Genomic DNA, 22264 nt, shown 5'->3' with positions numbered 1-22264 from the left:
TCCACCCCTCTCCCCACCACTCCCCACCAGTGGAGGCCCATAGAGGAAAACCTCAGCTTCCTGGCATCAGTATCTGAGGTTTCAAATATTCACTAGGTAACTGGACAACCCCTGCTGATGGAGCTGGTCTAAGGGAATACTGACCTGAGAAAAATGCTTCTGGTTTAAATGCAAATTCAGATTTAAAACCAACCAACCAACCCACCAACCCAGTGACAATTAGAACTTATAATATTGTTAAAGAAAGGTGTTTAAGAGCAGACTGGCTTTCTTTATGACATGATAGCACTTTGAGAGCCCTGAAAAAGGGAGAGGCCAGGTGAGAAACGGAAGCAGCTTCCTAAGGGAGGGGATGCTGAGGGCTTTCTCTGTTCTCAGATGGAGAGGGCATTGAGGGGTTCTCCCCTGAAAGCGCAAAGCTACTAGCACCCTGGCACTTTCTGATTGCTATCTGGAAACTTCTAAACACAATAAATATTTACATAGCTCTTTTCAGTTTTAAAAGGGTTCTCACAGTCTTGGTTTCATTTGATCCTCATGAATGCCTTGCCAGGAATGAAGGATAGATTTTACAACCTGAGCCTTGGGAAAGGAAATCGAATCTCCTGAGTCCACTGAAATCAGAGGAGCCAGAATCTGAGCTGGCAGGTAAATGTTTATTGAATTGAACAAATTCAGAAATATATGAGTATGATAAGGTAAACAGGGTCTCTTCCTTTCAGAAGCTCATAATCTAGTTGGGGAGGAATGCCCCAAATTAACATAATTAAAATAATACTAGGATTAAATAAGACCAGACACAAGATAGTAAGTTCATCCTTCATTGTGAAATGAAGCAAGAAAGTGCTATGATTTTAAGTGTACTTAAATAGCTTTCATCCCATGATTGAACTGAGATTCCCAAGTGTCCTCCATCCACCACCCCACCTTCATCCTAAGTCTCTGCTTCATATTCTGAGTTTCACGCAGATTCCTTACAGCATCTACACAGTCTTCAGCTTTACACCTTAGCTCTGGAGATGTCTGGGCTTGTCACATCCTCTTCAGTTCCATATTTGCAGTGCAACTCCGGGCCCCCACACCCAATTATTAATTTATTTATTTACTTTTAGCCACAAGGAACATAAAAAAGGGAGTGGGGGTTATCTGTCTTCAGTGTTCCAGAAAGTCCACCCTCACCTCCTGGAAGTGCTGAAGGGAGCAGATTTTAGAAAATGGTATAATGACTAATAAATCATACATGAAGAGAGACCTATAGGCAGAGGGCATTTCAGGAAGGAAAACCAACCAGGCCAAGGACAGAGTGAGTGAGAAGACAAGGGGAAAGTCAGAACATGTCTATAGTCAGGACTGTCTCCACCTGACACAGAAGAAACATGGTGTGATAATTATGTGCATACTAAGAGTAGGGATAACAGATCATTTAAAATTGGGATTTCCCCACATCTAGGAGGGCACTGGCCCATATCCACTGCTTTCCAGAAAACACAAATTCCTCCCGAATACCTCTTTCTTCATCTGGGGATTCTGTAGGCTTCTATGTGGAGGCTGTGGTCCAGTCTCTTTATTCATTCCTTACATCACACTGGGAAAAACAGATACTACACAGTGGAAACAAGTTAAATATCCATCAACCAATGAATGAATAAACCACATACATACAGTGGAATGTTATTCAGCTACAAAAAGGAATGAAGTGCTAATACATACTATAACATGGATGAACCTTAAAAACTATGCTAAGTGAAGGAAGCCAGACACATAATGTCTTATGCCATTCATATGAAATGTCCAGAACAGGCCAACTGGTAGAGACGTAAAGTAGATCAATGGTTGCCAGGGGTGAGGGAGGCAGAAATGGGGAGTGACTGCTAATGGACACGGGGTTTCTTTCAAAGGTGATGAAAGTGTTCTGGATTAGTGGTGATGGTTGTATAACTCTGTCAGTATACCAAAAACCACTAAACCATACACTTTGGAAAGATGCAAAAAAAAAAAAAAAAAACCAGGTGTACAATGTTAGAGTTTTAGTTATCAGGTTAATACAATTTACTATTAACTAAATTGTATTAACTTGATATTTGCCTGGGAACATTAGAAACATCAAAAATAGAATAAGCATAACTAAAAAACTCTTCACAAAACATGAAAAATGGCAAAGAAACAAAGACATAAAAATGAGGGAGGTGGAAGATAGTCAAATGAGTCCCAACATATACAAAATGGGTATTCCTAAGATGAGAACAGAACAAATGAAACAGAAAGAAACAGTAAAGAAGTACTAGCCTGAAACTTTTCTGAATTAATCGTAAGAAGAGTAACCGACATTTACTGAGCACTTACTATATAGGTTGGGCATAGTTTGAAGAACTTGACATGCACGGTCTCATTGAATGCTCATGATAATTGAATAACATTAGGTAGTGTTATCATCCCCACTGTATTTATGAGAAAACTAAGGCACAGAGAGGGTTAGTAACTTGCTAAAGGAAATCCTGCAGTAAGTGGCATAACTGAAATAAAATAAAACTCGTACCTGCAGATTTAAAGGGTGTAATGTGTCCAGGAAAAACTGGTATAACTAAGTCATTCTGGTTAAGTGTACTGCACTTCATGGATAATGGAAAACCTACATGGGCAACAGACTGAAAAATCTATTTCTCCCAAAGGGAAACATCAAGTGGCTTCAGATTGCTCCTTAGCATCAACTCATGTCAGAAGGTCAGAAGGTTGAGCAGGGCCAACAAATCTTGAGCAAGTGTCCTCCAAGACTTTTGTCCTTTAAGTAGAAAATCTGAAACTATCGCCATTCATGCTTGAGCTTTGCTACCTGAGAGAAACTTACTCTGAATTCAGCAAATCTCAGGAAGGAGCTGGCTGGCCAGGCTTGAGTCCTGTGTGACCCAATTCCTATGGTCACAGTATGAGCTGCACTGACTGGCCCAGGTTGGGAAGAGACAGAGAGAAGCGCAGAGTCATGAAATAATTGGGAGATGAACTTTGAGGGGTGTGCTGATTGGTTGGATGTGGGAACTTTGTGGAGGACTTGGATTTCTGGCACAAGCGTTTGGCTGGTTGATGGAGCTACTCACTGAGAAAGGGAATGCTGGGAGAGGAGCTGGGAGGAATACTATGAGTTCAGTTTTGGACACTTGAATTAGAGCTACCTGTGAGGGGACCAAGTTGAGATATCAAGCACACAGCTGGATATATGGGCCTGGAGGATGGAGGAGAAGGGACCTGGGGGGCTTATTTGGGTGTCTCTGACACAGAGTTGATAACGGAAGCCACGTGACTTCTGTGGGATTGTAAGCAGTTTTTGGCAGGAAAGAGCTCTTTGCAGGAAACAGCTCTCTGCGGGAGGCCCCTTTTGTCTTGACACTAACGTTAAACCTGGCATCCCCATGCTCTACTCATCTCTGGCCCTAGCACACCTTTCAAATCTTTTGATCACATAATACCTTGCCTAACATGTGGGTTCTTTCTGTAGATCAAAGAAGTAGAAGTGAAGAATAAGTAACCAATGACCAGATCTCTTCCCTAGCTTCCCCTTCAGTAACCTCGTGAACAAACTGTGTGAACAAGACAGCATCTAAAGAAAAATCACAGGAAGTCGACAAACATGCACACAGTGGGGAATCGCCGATTCTGACCCCCTGTTTCAGTGGTTAACTGAGATTACTTCCTTTTTTCCCTTTAAAAACTTTCATGGCTGAGCAGGATCTTCAGAGATGGCTTTGGGGGAAAACTGAGTCCACCATCTCCCCAGATTGCCGGCACTCGGATTAAAAGTAACTTTCCTTTTTACCAACATTTGTCTCTCTTGAGTACTGATTTTTGAGCGGTGAGCAGCCAGACCTGAGTTTGGTAACAGGATCATCTAAAGAGAAAGTGTTGGGTAGAGAATAAGAGGGAGGAGGAAGAAGCTAGTCAGGAAGGCTGAGAAGGAGTGGTCAGAGAGGGAGGAGGGCACCCAGGAAGAGTGTGGTGGCATGGGAGTCAAGGGGGAAGAGTGTTGGAAGGAGAGGTGCACAGTCAGAGGTGCACAGATGAGTGGGTCAGAAGTTGCTAAGAGGTACAATAAGATAAAAGGAGAAAATGAATATGGCTGTTTCCTTATGTGTCAGAATTCTAAAATACATTCCAGGATAAAAGAACATGTGACAAATAGCAAATATACAAACTGACTTTTGTATCTATCTGACTTTGGACTAAAATCAGTACAAGGAACACTTGAAAAGGTAAGGAGGAGCCCATTAAATTATAAAAGAGTATCTAGCTTCTAAAATGAATCCAAAATAATTATCATCTGAAAAATATATGTTGGAAAAAATATACTTGTGAAAATATCCAAGAAAACATCGAAAAACAAGATAATAGGGAAGACTTAAGATGATGCTGGCAGGGTGTGAAGAAAAGGACCCTCCTGCTCGCTGGAGTCAAAGCAGTGACACCCTTCTGTAGGTCTCACATGCGTCAAAAGCCTTCAACAGTGACTACACCTTTTGACAACAGTTTCAGGATTTTATCCTGAGGAAATAATTAGGGATATGCTCAGACATTTAGCTACAAGTAATTTCACAAAAGTAAAAAGTTGGAAACCAAATGTACAAAAACAGGGACAATAATTATGGTACATTTGTATAATGGGAGATCACACAGTCATTAAAAATGCCATAGATGTATATTTTCTGACATGGAAATATGTTTACAATGTATAAAGCAATTATAATAGGATCTCAAATATGCATATATATGAAAAGAACAAACTGATTATTTCTGGCTGCTGGCTTTACATATGGTTACTTTTAAATTTTGCATATTTGTGAGTTACTATTTTTCTGTAATGAATATATACTTCTTTTACAATAATTTTTAAAAGCCTGGTAATTTTCTAAAGGTGAAGGGAGAAAAGAGTTCACTAGAATTAAACTATAACTGATCATTAATAAATAAGCAAATCATAAAGTGCTAACATTTATCCTGAGTTAACCAGACTCAGTTTTTCTGCTATCAGAGGCAGTGAGGCCTAAAAATAGAAAGTGCCTTGTGTTATACAAAATAAAGTTACAGTTTAGTCATACTTGTCTTTGAACTGTGACATCTGTATCTGTTACATATATATGTGGGTATGGAGAAAATATTTGGAAAGATATCCACTAAATTTAAAAGTAGTTCCCTTCAGCAGGAAGGGATTAGTGGAGGTGGGACGATAGTAACCTTTTCTTTACACAACTCTGTTGTTTGCTTTATTATAACAAGCATGCAAAAAGTCTAAGTACGTTTTAAAAAGTGGTTATAATTTTGAAAGTATTTAGAAACATGATACTATCTTATGATGATAAAATATCATAATGCAAAATATGCATACTATGCTTATCACTATGTTCAGGTATCTGCAGGATAAGAAAACACCACCATGAAAACAGTTGTTCAAGTTCATTCATTTATTCATTCATTCCACAAATGTTTGTTGAGCACCTACTAAGGGCCAGGCACATGGCCCTGTTCCAGGGATACAGCAAGGAATCAAACAGCCAAATATGCCTCCTCTCATGGAACTGACATTCTAGCGGGGAGAGACAGACGGGAAACAGTAAGCATAATAAATATGTTGGGAGTTGCTAAGTGAGTGCTACTGAAAAAATTGAGCAGAGTAAAGGGAAACTGGCAGTGCTGTGGCTGAGGGGCAGGGTTTAAATAGGTTGGCCAGGGAAGGCCTCACTGAGAAAGGTGACATTTGAGAAAATATTTGAAAGAGTAATGAAAGTATCCGGAAGAAGAGCTTTATACGCAGAGAGAACAGCTAGTGCAAAGGCCCTGAGGTGGGTTCAAGGAATAGCAATGAGGGTAGTGTGGCTGAGACAGAGTAAGCAAAGGGAGAGCAAGTTAGGGGTAAGCAGGCCAGTTGGTGTTGGGCTCTGTAGGCTGCTGTAAGGACTTTGGCTTTTTATTCCAAGTGAACGGGGGACCACTGTGGGGTTTTAAGCAGAGAAATGCCAGGATCCCTCTAGCTGCTGTGTGAAGACTAGGCTACTGGAGGAGGGGAGTAAGGACAGAGGGACCTTGTTGTCCAGGTGCGCGATGAAGGGGGCCGTGAGAATGCTGAGGTGTTGAATCCTAGACAGAGCTTGAAGATAGAGCCAACAGGGTTTCCTGACAGACTGGATAGAGGATGTAAGAGAGGAAGATGAGGATAGCTCTTGGCATTCTGGCCTGAGAAAATGAAGTGGAGTTAACATTAATTCAGATGAGAAAGACAGCTTTTTGAGAAAAGATCAGGAACTTATTTGTGGACCTGTATTGTTTGAGTGTAGCAGCAATATAAATTTTGTTTTAAGAATGTTTCTAATACTATGACATCTTTCCAAATAAAAAAAAATCATTTCATGACTCCTGACCTAGCAACTATTACATTCCCAGTATTGAAAATATGCAAGTTGGTCACTGCTAGTAATCTGGAGAAATCACATGGTTAGAAGATATTCCAGAAGACTGGAACCTAGGTTCCAGTTTTCAAAAAAGGGGGAAAGACAGATGCTGTAAATCCGTCCATAGTCCTGGCAAGATTCTAGAACATGTCATTAAATGGATGAACTCTTAAAATTAGTAGTAGTTCCTCTTGGATTCAGCCTTAAGAGCAAGTCAGATCAACGTATGTACTAGAAAAACCCAGTCTTTTATCCTATGTGTCTTCTTTACTACTCATACAGAGCACTTAACTTCTGACACCAAATGTGTGGAGGTTTTCTCCCACCAAGCAGTTCTCTGTGACACCGGCTGCTTGTCCTACAATTTAACTCAATTCTGACACAATCTGGAATAACATCAGATCCCACAGGTTAGGGGCTCAGTACCACCAAACTGACTCTGCTTCAGATACCAACTGCAAGTCACAACTTTTGTTCTACCTGGAGGTTCCCGTGACCTCCTACCCCTTGGATTCGATTATTTGCTAGAGCAGCTCACAGAACTCAGGGAAACACTTATGTGTATTAGTTTATTAAAGGATACAGATGAATGCCAGATGAGATACAGCGGTCAAGGCCTGGGAGGGTCCCGAGCACAGGAGCGTCTGTCCTGGAGTTGGGGGTGTGGCACCCTCCCGGTCTCTGGATGTGTTCACCGACCTAGAAGCTCTCTGAACCCCATACTATTGGGATTTTAATGGATGCTTCATCACCTAAGCCTAATCTATCATTAGCTCCATTTTCAACCCTTCTCTCATCTCAAGAAAATAGCGGGGGTGGGGGAGTGCCTGGGGAGGGGGTGCTTAAAAATTCCAACCTTCTAATCACAGCTTGGTCTTTCCAATGATCAGCCCCCATCCGGAAGCTATCCAGGAGCCCACCCAAAGTTGCCTCATTAGAAAAAATGACATTCCTATCACCCAGGAAATGCCAAGGGTTTCAGTGGCCCTGTGTCAGGAACTAGGGTCAAAAATCAAATATTGGAACAAAAGATCCTCCTAGTGCTCTTATCACTTATGAAAATTCCAAGGATTTTAGGAGCTCGGTATCAGAAACTAGACAAAGACCAAACACATATATTTCTTCTTATAAATCACAGTATCACAGAAGATACGCCAGAAGACTGGAGCCTAAGTTCCAGTTTTCAATAAGAGGGGGAAAAAACAAAGGCTGCGAATCCGTCCACAGTCCTGGCAAAATTCTAGAACACGTCATTAAGTGGATGACATGAACAAAAAGTAGTAGTAGCTTCTCTTGGATTCAGTTTGAAGTCAAAAGCAAGTCAGACCAATACATTTAGAAAAAAGCAACCAGGGAAATTTTGGAACTTGGAAGTCCAATGTTTGAAGGTGTAGAAAGGTTTAAGAGGAGAATAGTCACAGGTGGCACATGATAGTGGCAACATAGGTTAGTGTCACAGACTGGGAAGTTCGCGTCCAGCCTCTATCACTGTCTAGCCACGTAATCTCGGGCAGAGCTCTCTGCTGCTCAGGGAATGGTAGCCGTGGTTCCGACCTGTGGGTACTAATAATTGAAAAGTGTTTCACACGAGGCGTGTACAACAGAGAGCTGTCGTGGGAGCGCGGGGGGGGCTTAATTTATGAGTAGTCTCACTCTTTTCTTTCTCTTTTCAGACCCAAGGAAGGTCCTGCCTCCGTGAGAGATGCAGCGAGAAACAGTAAGCAATGAACAAAACAGCTTTCCTTCAGTACGGCTACAGAGCTCTCAGCACAGGGACGGGTGAACACAACCCTTGGTGCTTCCAGAATTGCTTCTCACCAGAACTCGCATCCAGAGAGGGGAGCCCTCGGGGCTTTCTCCAGAACCCTGAACACGCGGGCGGTTGCTAGGCGACCCTAAGACCAAAGTGGACTAGGTGAACCGGCGCCAGGCCGGCTCCGCCCCCACTTCCGGGCTCCTCGCTCCGCCCCCTTCCCGCCCACTCCCTCCGGGCCAGGCAGTCCAAGCACCCGACCGAGGCATCGTGACGCATGCGCTCTTCTTCCCGTGCGGCTCGACTTGACGCGAGCTCCCGCTTTCTGCCACAAACCCTGTCCCGCCCTTTCTTGCACGGCCGGTACTGTCGTCCCCAGCTTCGTTCTCACTCACACCCTGTCCTGCCCACGCCTCGTCCCCAGTCCTGTTAATAGTGACTGCAGAGCAACCTCAAGTCCTGCTCCCTTGGTGGCGGGGGTGATGGGCTGGGGGGAGATAAACCGGGTGACGGGTGGTGGCAGTTGCCACGGACTCACTTCCGGAGGACGGGCGGAAGTGGCTGCGGTAGATGGTGGGAGGGGGAAAGGAGTGCGAGGGGAGGGCCGGGCCGCCGGGGGTCGAGGGGGTGGGGCCTGGGCGGGCAACGGGGACCCGGCCTGGGCCCTGGAGTCCGACCTGGGGCGGGCCGCGGCTCCCTGCTGAGGTTGGGGGAGGGGGGAGGGCCCAGGTAACGACCCAGCGCAGATAGGGCGAGGGTCGTCTGGGCAGCGGAGGGGAAGGGGTCAGAACCTAGAGAGGGTCGCGTTGTCACCCCTTTCCCCGTGAACACCGAACGCGGGGTTCTGAGAAGGGTGGGAGGAGCTAAATTCTTTCCTGGGTTGGGGGGCGTTCTTGTGGGCGCCACGCCCCTACAGGAAGGAAGGGGGAGAGCGCGCGCGCGCGATTGTGTGTGTGTGTGTGTGTGTGTGTGTGTGTGTGTGTGTTTGTGTTTAGGAATACACTTAGAAGGGAGGGGGCGGCCAGGGTGGGCCACCGGATTGAAAAATTGGAACATCACTGGGGCTATTGCTGGTAGGACTCAGGCTTCTAACGTTTCAGGAGAGTGCTCTCGGGAGTTGGCCCCGGGAAGGAGTTTGACGGAGATTGGGAATTACATCCATGGCACAGTTTTGGAAGCAGAGGGGGAGGTGCGGGTGAAGGGAAGGGAGCAAAGAATGCTTGTAGAAGGTGCCAGCATCTAGGTGTGGAATGGATTTAGTTCAGACTGGGAGAGCTGGCCGATTAAAACACTGCACACCCTAAGAAGCTTGGGAGATGTAGGGCGATTAGTGTGTGGCACTCACAAGGCGAGAACAGGGGGAGAATGTTCTTTTCTGTATTTCTTAGAAGACAGTCTCCACACACTAGTGCTTTTGGTTACTTTTCCTATAGTGCGGTTAGGTGCTGTCTTTCCTGTATCTTGAGCCTTATATGTGTATACATATTGATGAGATGACTGTTTTGGGGTGCAATATGTGAGTGAGGTAGGAACTTTGTATAACCTTGTGGAGTGTTTAAGGAAGGGTTTTTGATGATAGAGTCAAGGAGTCTAATTTAGGTAGGGAGTCTTAGAAATCCCTCTGGGTATATAATAGATTAGAGAGTGTCATGATGTTTAAATATTCTGCAGGTTAATACAGAAATCAGCCTCCTGGACCATGTCAGTTCTAAGGCCTGTTTCCTCTCATGAGCCTCAGCAGAAGACGGACTCGCCAGCCCTCACAGTGGATGACTTCCCCTCCCTGAACAAGAGATGGGATAGTACCAGGGATCTGCCTATCACCAGACTCTGGGCTTAATAAACCAGCTGAATGAAGGGATGTAATAGACCTCTGGGAGGGACACTGAAGCCTGCAGTTGGGGGGGAGGGGCCTGGACATACCCCTTCCCCCCAGACTCCTCCCCCTCAGAGTCCACTCAGCCATGGACTTTGGACCTGGACAAGAGGAGAGAAGCCGCACTTTGTTTGGTGTATCTGATTTGGGATTCTCAGTTTGGAAATGGAGTGCTGGATGGGGGTTTGATGATCTCCAGGGGAGCAGCTGAGAGAAGAGAAGAAAGGTAAGGTTTCTGTCTCATTTCCCACTTGGTGTCTTGCTGCTCCTGTGCAGAAAATGTTGAGTGGGGTAAGTCTGGGGACACTGTCATTGAGGAGTTGCCGTGATGGGAACCCTTACCCCGAGGGGTACACAGGAAACTTCACCTCTCCTTCACTCTCTGGGTGCAGGCTTGTTCCCAGCTGCTCCTTACCCAGGTTGGAGTACCTTGTAAGGGGTTGTGAGCAATGGCAATTGTGAGGTTAGTCCAAGGAGAACATGAAAATTATTTAGGCCTCTGAAGGGAGGTTGTGTTAGATTACTTGTAAGGGCTTTTTCAATGCTGAGATAGTAGGATTCCAAGCCAGTTTGGGCCAAGCACAACACTGGAATGGATTACCCAGGCTGAGGCAGGCTGCTGTGTTTTGGGCAGCTAACTGAATAGAACTGCCTTGGGGGGCAGGTAGCAGATGGTCTAGGTAACCTCCTGAGTTGCCTCTCCTCCTTCCTCTATAAGGGAGTGTAGGCCATGAAACCTCATGGTAAGAGCAGAGGAACAGAACACAGGTTTGGGAATCAGGATTTGTGTTCTAGCTCTGCCTTTCTTAGTGTACACCCCTAGGTATGTTGGTTAAGCTCTGCCATGTTCTCTTCACTTGCAGAATGGGGATAACTAACTTTCCAAGTCCCTCACAGGTTGTTCACAAGGAACAAATGAAATGATAGATTTTGAGAAGTATCCAGGGCCATGTACATGTAAAACAGTAACATTGCCATTGCTTCATATGCTTGTATAGTTACATAGAGAAAAACTCTAAATTAGTTTTGTTCTTTTATTGAAATAGGGTTCTGGCAAAAGTCTTATTTGTCCTTAATTAAAAGCCTGCCCTGAATTTGTCTCATCCTGTTGCTGTTAAACAATACCTGGGATCATGAAGTGGTGGCAAAGGTGCACGGGTTCAAGGAGAACTGAAATTGAGGGATTCTGCCAGATACCTTGTTGGCTCTCAGAGCTCTCCAGTCAGCTTGGCAAGTGTGCCTCTTTGGGGTAGCAGATTAAAGAGGGGTGGAGAAAAGTGGAAGTCTCAAGGACCGAGTGTCTGTTTAGGAGATGGAACCCTGGGCCTTTCCTTCCTGGGCCATATCGTGGTCTTCTCTCCTGCTCATTAAGATGCCAGTGTTTTTCAGACTGTCATTTTTTAGCCCTCTATAGGCTGTTCATGGTTACCTTACTTTCTGCTCACTCCTCCTTTGAACTCCAGTTTACCTCTGCCAAGATGCCTGCTTTTCTCAGTGACAATAACAGTAGAAGGGAGAGGTGTTGGGGATTTTGATAGACAGTGGGGTCTGGTGGCCTGGGCAAGGGGTAGGAAGCTTGGCTTCTAGCATTTCTTTGCCTCTCACTAGCTGTGTAACACCTGGGCCTCACATACACTGGGTGCTGGCAACAATAACAGAGGTCATTTGCAAGCTGAAAATCACATATTTATGACTTAATTTCTTTTTTCCCTTCCTTCCTTGCCATAGGAGTCCCTGAGTCCCCCAGGGGCCTGAGGGCTGGGCAGGCAGACCTGGGTGGAGTTCCTGGCCCTAGATGTTTCTTCTCTAGTCTGATGCCTCAGGTAGCCCCTTTGAGGCCAGGCTTCTACTTTAGAAGGTCTGGATTTCAGGGTGGGCCTGTCACCTCCCCTAGCTTTGTCCAGCAAATTCCTGGTGCTAGTCTTTGCTTAGATACCGGGATCACGGTGATCCCTCAGGGATGTGTGGTCCCAGAATGCCTCTGCAGCCCTCATCGTGCCTGGGAGGACGGTGAGTGCTTCGAAGCACTTGAAGTACCACAGAGTCGTGCTGTATTTGTACAGTGCTTACATTATGTGAAGTGTCCAGGCTGTTGTGTTGTGTAAGTTTTTCGTCACCACATTGTTGTGGGGAGAACAGAGCAGGGATTATTCTCCCAGTTTGATACTTGAGGGGAAGCTACAGAAGCCCTGATTAGGAAGGGCTTGCCCAAGTGTGGAGCGGCAGATGCTGTGATTGCCTGCCCAGTGCTGTGCTGCTCCTACAGCATCTGACCTGAGAAGGGCCATTCGGATTCTGCTGCAAACCTCCAGGGAGGGGAACTCAAGTGCCCTGTCAGACAGCCTCTCTGCTAAGATGTTTCTTCCCTGGAGTGAGCCAGAATTCCTCTCTCCTGTTGTTTCCACCAAAAGCAGTAGCCCTGCCCTCAGCCTGACCCTTCCACAAGACAGTACTCTCAAGACAGTCACAGCCTTCTCACAGGGGTACCAGGATGTCAGGGCACAGCACTCATTGGGTGTCCAGCTACTTATCCACAATGATAGACTGAAACCACATATTGTGTGTGTGTTGTAACTGAATTTATTTATACCCTTTTTTTTCCCAAAAGGAACTGTAGGTGGCTAACCAAAAGTTCCATTTCACAGACACTGCTCAGTGATTATTGTATTAATCTTTTTTCTTTTATCTTAATGAACGGAGTTTCTGGGTCTTTATGGGGAGTAGGGATATTGAGAGGAAGGGCGAGGGAAAAATAGATCCATCATTGATTTAAAACTTTGCTTTTACCACTACTGATGGTTTCAGAGCATGAATTCTTAAGTTCAGAGCATGAATTCTTTCCAAATTATACAAAAATTCAGGGTATCTTAGGCATTGTTTATGGGAGGGTAGTTTCCTGGAACAACTTTCGCTTCCTTCTTATCTCTCCTCTCCTCTTTTGGAAGTAGTGGGGGTTGGCTGGGGCCAGATCTTCCTATTCCTTCCATTTTCACATAATCCATTCCCAGTTTCATCCCCAGAATTCAGGCACCTGGCTCCTTGTTTCTGCCCTCCTTCCCCTATAACCCTTCTGCCTGAAACCTCCATCAGGAGCCCAGGACCTCTTTTCCCAGGTCAATTTGGCACTCATCACCCTGTTTCTTGCCTCTCAGACCAAATGTTTTTTTTCTCTTGCTTTCATCCAAGAATTCAGCTCATTCTTGTTCTCTAACCAGGCCCTTTGTTTTGGGACAGTCATGGAATTTCTACTCTTAGATCTTCCTGTGAGCCTTGGAATTTAAACAGAGGACTATAATGATGGGGCGAGAGTTTTGGTACACAGTTACCTGTCCTGTTCCCCATTGAACAGCCTTAGATGGAGAAGGATTATTGGTAGAGGTGGGAATCTGACATCTCATGGGCTGGTTGGTTTCCCCACCTTTCAGCATCCCACTCTGGCCTTTGTCCTGGGACAGTGATTTTAGCTCCTGATATCTTGGCCCTACAGTGTTTCCCAACTTTTTACATTTTAAGAAACTCTGGTTTTCCCTCTTGCCTTGACATGGAGTGTTAGTATGTAGGCCTTCCATGTCTCCTACCTGAGGAAAAGCTTAGAGAAGGGGCAGAGGTACAGAAGCATTGGCTGCTGGCTGGCACATGGGAGCTGGTTGGCTCCCATCTCCTGCCACAGTCCACACAATCAGCTAAACTGGAGACCTTGCACACACACACACACACACACACACTCACACACACACAAGTCCAGCCTCACTGAGGTGTCAGCTCTTCTTTCACTCTTCTCCTTCAGGGCTGGTCTCCAACTGCAGGATTTCCCTGCTGCCCCACTGTGTGCCTGTCATGCTGGACACACAGCTATAACAAAGAGCACTTGCACTCAAGGCTGCATGAGGAGAGGGAATGAGTGCCATCTTTGGAAGCAGGAATACCTGGGGCTAAAACTTGGCCATGACCCTCATTAGGTCTTGTGACCTTCAGCAAGTTGGCACTTAGCTGGAGTCTCAAACTCTTCATCTGTAGAATGGGATGACAATGTGTACTGTGCAGAGCTGCTAGGAGGGTTAAAGGAGAGGCTGGGGGTGGGGCAGGATGCAGGTCTGGCATGTGATGGCCTCTGTGCAATTTTGTTTTAGCTCCTCACCCCCACGCAGGGAACTTTAGGGCATGTCCTGCCTTTGTTTCTCTAAAACCCCACATAATTCCTAGTTTCACCTAGAAACAAGTTAGTGAGTGAAGTCAGTAACCATATACCACAAAGTTCTGGCCTGCTCTGTGCTCTGGAACACAGGGGAGGGAAGTGGGTGGGGGCACGTGCTGGTGCCAGAGTGTGTCCTGATCACATGGTAGCGCTGGCCCTGGACTCAGTCCTTCTCAGGAAAGTCATCTGCACGAGTAGCCGGTAGTTCTCAGCTCCCCACCCTCACTTGTTAGGGTCAGATACGGACATCTAGGCTTTTCCAGGGTCCTCCCTCACCCCCTTTCACAGGGCTACCACAAAGCCTGATTGAGGCCTTTTCTCTTCAGGTCTGGTGGGTCTACCCTAGGGAAAGGTCTGTCTCTTTTTGCTCTTTTGCTCCAAACTAACAGCACTCATTACCCACCCCGAAAGGAAAAAACAAACAAAACAAAAAACAGGAAGAAAAAAAAGCCAGCTTGCTCTTTCTCGATTTTGGCTGCAGGTGTTTCCTCCTTGGCTTCCTTTTTGGCATCCTGGTTCGTGTTCTTACTTCCCTGCACCCTCTAGCCTCTTAAATGCCCTGGACTCCTCCCTCCTGGAAGCCAGGGGTTGTGGGGAGGATCCTTGGCTTTGGGTTTGGTAAACGCACTACTGAGGCAGGCTGCTTGGCCTACCTCTGGCAGGGCTCTGCCCCTCAACCCCACGAGGCCCTGGGCTCTGGGGCTGGGGAGACGCGAGAAGTCTGACTGGAATGGGTTGAGTGTGGTTGGGTTGATGGGTATAGACCCGTGGAGTTGCGATTGAGAGCGGCAAAGGGCTCAAAGGTAACAGCTGTCTCCATAGCATCTCCAGAAGTTGGGGACCCCGGAAAACTTGGGGCGTCCATACCGCGAGTCCTTCTGAGAGGTCGAGCGTTGGAGGCGAGCCGGGGAGAAGGGGTCCCGGGCGAGTAGGGGCAGCCGGCCCCGCCCCTCGGCCTGCCCCGCCCCGCCCTCCCCGGGGAAGGGCCACGTTGCCCGCCCGGCGGTCCGGCCCTCGAGCGCCGCAGGAAGAGCCTGCCTGGCGGAAGGTGCCGGCGGCCTCCGCGCTAGCGCCTGGAACGCGCCGGGGCACCGGGCTCGCTCCCCAAGCCCCGGGGCGGGCCAAGTTCAGGGCCGGGAAGTTGGGAGGACCTGGTGAGTGGGGGCCGGGGGACGCCAGCGTCCGTCAGTTCTGGGGCTTGTCCCCGGAACGGGACCGAGGTCTGACTGAAGGAGGCCCCGCAGGAGCGGAGAGGGCGCTCCGGAGCTCGAGTCCCGGCTTGGGAAGCTGTCCCTTTCCGAGCCCTCCGTGTCCTCCGACAGCCCCGGTGCCCGAGAGAGGGACTTGGCCCGGGCCGCCCCGGGTCCCGGCCACGGGCCCCTTTGGAGCCGGGAAGTGGAGCTCTGCGTTCCGCTTTCGGAATCCCGGGCCTCCAGCTGGTGAGAGAGGGCAGGCTCTGCGGGGAGGGGGCTGGTTGTGAAACTCAGCCTCTGGGCCGACGTGGGTGTGGGGCCTGGAGGAGCTGGGGTCGCTGGAGAGGGTTTGGGGAGCGGAATGCGAGGGGCCTTTCCCCAGACCCCACCCGCGCGTCCATTCCAAAAGTTACTAGGGGTTCTTTCTCCTCTGCCGGGAGGAAGAATTGACTCGATGTGGAAATAAGTAAATTGTCAAGAAAACTTTCTCGTACTTGTTTGCTAATGTGTGTGGAGTAGGGGCCCCTGAGACGTGCAGGGCCCCATCTTATAAACCCTGGAGCACAGGGGCTGTGGCCGGCTGGTCTGTGTCCCCACGGGACAGTGAACCCTGGAGTGAGGCTCCACCTTGGTTAACCTTTGACCCTGTGATGTGTTTAATTAGTCCTCCCTTTACGAACATCACTGGCTGAGATTGTCCAGCTTTATCTTCTGTCGTTTATAATACTTTTCAGACCACGTAGACTTTTCTTTTAGTTGCTTACATCCCCCCTGCGTCTGCCTCGAACTGTGAATCACCCCTGCCTGACCCCATTACCCGAGACCATTGAGGCCTCTCGGATCTCCCCTGTCCTTTTCTCAGATTAGAAGACAATGTGGTATGTCTAACCTCAGTGGCCTATGTGACAGGTTAAACTCATTTCCTGTTTGGGACACTGGGGAAATTGTCACTGTCCTTTTCATCATCAGAGCCCAGGGACCTTGGAGATGATCCAAATCAACCCTCTCCCTGTTCAAATGAGGGAACTAAGGCGCAAGTGACTTGCCCAAGGTTACTAGGTTTCCCAGGGCTTCATGCTTTTTGCTGCACTAGCATCATATATCCCTTTAGCCTGCATCCCTTTCCTCTAGGTCTTATTCTCTAAGTCCTTCAATTATTTAGTGTATCTTCTCCGACTCCCTTTCAGTTCTAACATCCTTTTGAAATTATAGAGCCTGGTACAAGGTACAGGAATCTAGCAGAGGTCTAATGAACAAGAAGGTGATTCAGTTAGGTCTCCATTATCTGTGGCATGTTCTATGCTTTCTGGTTTTTTTCAGGCAGTGCTTTTTAACGTACTAAGCAACACAGAGACAGAAAGGAAGGTCTGTCAACATTCCTTCAACTTGCATACTTTCTAAAAGCTAAATAAGACTTCTCCATTATTGCTTACAGTGAGAAGTTGACTATCTGGTGTTCTCTTCCTGTTTAAGAAACATTTTCTTGTCACAGAGAGAGAACTGGCTAGAGAATACCATAGGAATCAGAGTTTTAAAAAGGGATCTCACAGCTCATAGGCAGTTTTTCAAAAGAAGAAACTGAGCTAGCTAAATGTCCATCAACAGAGGAATGGATAAAGAAGATGTGGCACATATATACAATGGAATGTTACACAGCCATAAAAAGGAACGAAATTGGGTCATTTGTAAAGACGTGGATGGACCTAGAGAGTGTCATACAGAGTGAAGTAAGTCAGAAAGAGAAAAGCAAATATTGTATATTAACGCGTATATGTGGAATCTAGAAAAATGGTACAGATGACTTTATTTGCCAAGCAGAAATAGAGACACAGACATGGATAACAAACATGGACACCAAGGAGGAGAGGGGTGGGGTGGGAGGAATTGGGAGATTGGGATTGACACATACATTATCGATACTATGTGTAAAATAGACAACTGATGGGAACATATGTATAGCACAGGAAACTCTACCTAATGCACTCTGGCGTTCTAAATGGGAGGGATATCCAAAAGGGAGGGGCTATATGTATATGTATGGCTGATTCATTTTGCTGTGCAGTAGAAGCTAACACAACATTGTAAAGCAGCTATACTCCATAAAAAGTAAAAAAGAAAAAAAAGAAGAAGCTGAGACCCACGGGAGTTGGTGGAACCTGCCCAGAACCTCCTGGGTTTTCGTTGAGGGTCTTATTCACTAAAAAGGCTCACTCCTCATCTCCCACCACAGTGCAGATGTCTTTGTACTTGGTGGTGTGGACCAGCTATGTGACTTCCCTGAAGGAGCTGTGAAAACTCTGGCAAAAAAAAAACTGTGAGTTTGTGCCTTGCAGGCAAATGTCATTAATAACAGAACATCAGGTACTCAGGTCAAGGTTAAGGACTGTTCTATTTTAGAAAAGGAAGATGTAGCAAATTGTATTTTCCCAAAATGGCCACAACTTTAAATATCCCACTCTACATTGTTACAATAGGACATTGCCCTCCTCCCACCCGGTGGTGGGGAGTCTGTGTTCCTTTTCACTTGAATGTAGGCAGCGACTCGTGATACCCCTGGCCTGTGAGTAAGTCAGAAGTGATCCAGGGCTTCCCTGGTGGCGTAGTGGTTGAGAGTCCGCCTGCCGATGAAGGGGACGAGGGTTCATGCCCCGGTCCGGGAAGATCCCACATGCAGCGGAGCGGCCGGGCCCGTGAGCCATGGCCGCTGAGCCTGCGCGTCCGGAGCCTGTGCTCCGCAACGGGAGTAGGCGACAACAGTGAGAGGCCCGCGTACCGCAAAAAAAAAAAAAAAAGAAGTGACCCAAGGTTTTGGATCACTGTGGTTTTGCTCCTGGCCTTTCATGTACTTGCAGTCATATGTGGCTGGAGTTGGAATCATCTGGAAGGCTTCCTCCCATGTCTAGTGGCTGATGCTGACTGTTAGCCAGACCTTAGCTGCGGTTGTCAGCTGGAATACCTAGAGGTATCCTGTCCACATGGCCTGGGCTTCCTCTTACTTTGGTGGCTGGGTTCCAAGAGCAGGCATCTCAGGAGCACCAAGTGGAAACTGTATTGCCTTTCATGAACTAGTCTTGTAAATCACATAATCATCACTTCCTCTGTAGTCACAGATCAAAGAGAGGGAACATAGACCCCATCTCCCCCAGCTCTAGAGGGAGGAGAGGCATTGTCACTTTGTAAGAAGAACATGTGGGATGGGATATTTGGTAGTCATCTTCGGAAAATGTAATCTTTCACTGTTAGGCTGCTAGTTTGGTCTTCTTTCTCCCCGATTTAGTGAATAATGCAAGCAGCCCTCCGTCTAGCTACTTGAACTTCGTACATGTGCCAAGCACTGTCATAGGTATACAGATCATAGAGCCTTTTTTCTAAGGAGTAAGGTGAGAGCCAGGTAAGTACAGCCACAGGTTCTGTTACAGTGTGGAGAGGAAAGACAGGAGGTATGGAGAGAGTACGGTGGGAGTATAGCTGTGGGAAGCCTGGCTCTGCCTGGATGTTAAGGACCTGGGTTCTTAAGGATGTATAATGCTTGTAGGTGGGGCTTTGGATAATATTTCAGGATGCGGGACCAGCCAGAGGAAAGGAAGCAGTGTACAAAGGGTACTTATTGAGGGAGAAAGTAGACTGTTGAGGCCAGAGTACGGGGTTCATGGGGTTAGTGGTTGGAGGTGAGGTTGAAAAGGAATGTTTGAGTCAGTTTGTTGTGAAGGCCCTGTGTGTCATAATAATAATTTTGAGTTCTAGTCTGTGGGCAGTGGCAGTATGGTTTTTAAGGCAGGTTAGTGTTGGGACCAGTTGTGTACTTTAAGAAGGATGCTCTGTTACTGTTGGGAAGATTGCTTAGAGGGAGGCAAGGTGTGTGATAGGTGAACCAGCTGAGGAGCCACATCAGGAGTTCAGTATTTAATAATAAGGAAAGAGAGTTCAGCTTAAAGCGTTTGAGATCTTGAAATGGGATGATGGCAGTGAATGGGTAACTTTCTCTTCCATTTTCATAATTCTGAAATTCTTGGGGCTGGGTATGTTTCAGAATTTAGAATTTTTTGGATTTAAAAAAGATGATCTGGTGCATTTATGGTGTAGTGAAGGTCTGGAGCAGCATACGATAATCCAGCATGTTTATTTTCTGTAGCAAAACATATGAATGGGATAAATAAAGACTGTAAGTAGCCTCATGTTAGATCAGATTTCTCCAAATGAGGTTAAGCCAAACAAGTGTGGAAAACATGTTTTTCAGCACTTTTTGGACTTGGGAATTGCAGTTAAGTGATTGTGGGTGTGTGGCATCCACATGGAAGCCACTTTTTTGTTGCAGGCAAATCTGAATGTCGAGGATCCTAGCATAGCAGCTTGGCAGCACTGGGGGAGTGGGTCCGCCTCCTCAGGTAGCTGGTAGTAGAGGGGATTTGACAGATGTTGAGCACAGCGTTGTGCTGGTGCTGTTGGTTGTGAAGGGGAGGTGGGCCTGAGGTGGGCCACAGGGTCCGAAAGCATCAGGGAAGGTGTCCTGGCGAGGTGTGAGTCAGAACACACTAGGTGAAGAAGAGAGAGAAGAGCCGACCCAGGCATGCTGGCACATGCACAGGCCCTGAGGCAGGCTCGAGTGTTTGGGTCCTGGAAGGAATCTAGTAGAGTGGAGTAGAGAGAGCCAGCGAGAGAGGGGACTGGCTAGCAATCACGTACTCCTTCGGCAAGATAAGCAAGTCCTGTTTGAGAATTTAGAGAAAAGGGTTGTGGGGTGGAGAACAAGGGCCTGAGGGCTAAGGTGGAGGCCTGGCTGGACTGGGGCAGCTGTTTCCTGTGGGCTGTCTAACATTTCTCGAGGTTTATAGACTTGCTAGGAATACAGTCTGCAGAGGGGCTGAGAAGATTGCTTTGATCTGCCTGGCTTAGAAGGTGTTGGGAGGTCTTCCAGGCCTCAGGGTAGTGGGTGTGGGCCACCTAATTCTGATGTCTGGAGCAGGGTGGAGAGGATGTGGTCCCGTGGGGTTTGCTACCCCTCTGAGAGCCTGCTGGTTTGAGGTGGCTCATTGATAAGTCAGAGACAAGCCGGCTCCTCCGGCCCTGAAGCCAACACTTCGGCTGAAGGAGTCAGTTTCCTTTGCTTTCCCCCATCTCTTTATCTAAAGACTATTCCTGCCCAGTCAGTTGGGAGGCAGGATGTTGGGGGTTAGGGACTCCAACATTGACCACATCCTGAGGGGGGAGTGAGGAAGAAACTGGAAATCTGTGTGTGTTTCTCTTCTAGGAAACCCTAATTGGTATATGAGCACTAATAAAATGGAAATTTAATGACACAGTAAAACTGAAATGGACTTGAGGTTTCTGAGAAGACTGCTGCGATGGAGTTGTGAGGGTGGATGGTTTCTAGGAGGAAGACAGGGGGTGGTAGTGCTTGCAGGGGCTGGAGGGGTCTCTGAGGAGGGAGGCAGAATCCATTCCCTTTAGAGACTCTTAAAGATCAGCCCTTTGATCCTTGGATACTGGATCTGCCTGCTTGAGCGTCCAGGAGCACAGAGATGAGATCTGGGACCCAAGATTTTAGCTAGGGTTAGAGAACTGGTCTGTGAGGCAGAGGGGAACTGGCAGAGCAGTCAGCACAAGAGAGTGCAGACCTGAAGCTTTGGAATATGAAGTGTTGAGACCAGAGGCAGGAATGCCAGGGAGAGAGTTGCATGGTCAGGAATGGCAGCTGTCCTGGAATGGGAGGGTATGGTAGATCCTTTCAGTAATGAGGTCTGGTAGAGTGAGGGAGTTGGCAGGACCATGCCTTTATCTTGTTAGATGTGTGTCCCAGTCCCTTCCCAGAGCCTGGCAGAGAGCAGGTGTGTGATGCATGTCATGGTGTGATTGAGGAGTTCAGGAAAAATGGATTGTGTCCCAGTTCTTCTTACTGATGTGCCCAGCTGGGGCCATATTGGATGAATCTAGTTAGAGCTGTGGGCTATGTCCCTATATTTGATTTTAAAAAATTTTATTTGACAATAACTTCAAACTATAAAAAAGTTGCAAGAATAAAAATGGTATAAGAATACTCATATTCCCATTACTCAGATCCATCTACTAACATTTTGCTCCATTTGCTCTTCATATACATACATGATATTTTTGTTCTGAACCATTTGAGAAGTTGCATCTACCATGGCCCTCTACCCCTAATTACTTCAGCGTGTATTACCTAAGAATTGGGATATTCTTTTATATAACCACATTATGGTTATCAGTCAGTCAACACTGATACTTTGATCTACGGTCTATATTCTAATTTTGTCATTTGACCCAATAATATCTTTTTTAAAAAGTTTTATTGAGGTATAAATGATATACAGTAAACTTTACATAGTTAAAATTGTAAGTTTTCATAAGTTTGTACATATGTATATACCCATGAAACTATGATCCCACAAAGTTTCCTAGTGTCCCTTTGTAATACCTCCCCTGATGTTCTCACTGCCCCCATCCCCAGGCAGCCACTGATGTGCATGTACTCTTTCACATCTTGAATAATTATTTTGAGATTTGTCCATGTGTCGTGTGTATCAGTAGTACGTTCCTTTTTAATTGCTGAATATTATTCCATTCCATGGGTAAACCACAATTTGTTTATCCATATTCCCATGTTGATGGGCATTTGAGTTGTTTCTACTTTTTGGCAATTATGAATAAAGCTGCTATAAACACTCCATATAGGTTTTTGTTTGGACATATGTTTTCATTTCTCTTGGGTCTGTATGTAGGAGTGGACTTGCTGGGTCATATGGTAACTCTCTGTTTAGCATTTTGACTAGCTGCCAGACTGCTATAAAAGGACATTAG

The 22264-nt window shown here is 46.6% G+C and overlaps 1 protein-coding gene across 8 annotated transcripts in view; it reads left to right on the top strand.

Annotated features, from left to right (window-relative positions):
- MGAT1 (alpha-1,3-mannosyl-glycoprotein 2-beta-N-acetylglucosaminyltransferase) overlaps nt 1–22264 on the top strand; it is a 65380-nt gene that overhangs the window by 38302 nt on the left and 4814 nt on the right. For 3 of the 8 annotated variants that reach the window (XM_049708592.1, XM_049708590.1, XM_049708591.1), the window contains 2 exons: nt 8105–8148; nt 9856–10286. The gene's annotated coding sequence lies outside the window, so the exon portion shown is untranslated. The other 5 variants (XM_004277636.4, XM_049708595.1, XM_049708593.1 and 2 more) reach the window with 5 other exon arrangements.

The sequence above is a fragment of the Orcinus orca genome, chromosome 3 (assembly GCF_937001465.1).
Source record: "Orcinus orca chromosome 3, mOrcOrc1.1, whole genome shotgun sequence".
Classification (NCBI taxonomy): Eukaryota; Metazoa; Chordata; class Mammalia; order Artiodactyla; family Delphinidae; genus Orcinus; species Orcinus orca.
Note: the sequence above shows the minus strand (reverse complement) of the source record. Positions and strands in the feature narration are given on the sequence as shown.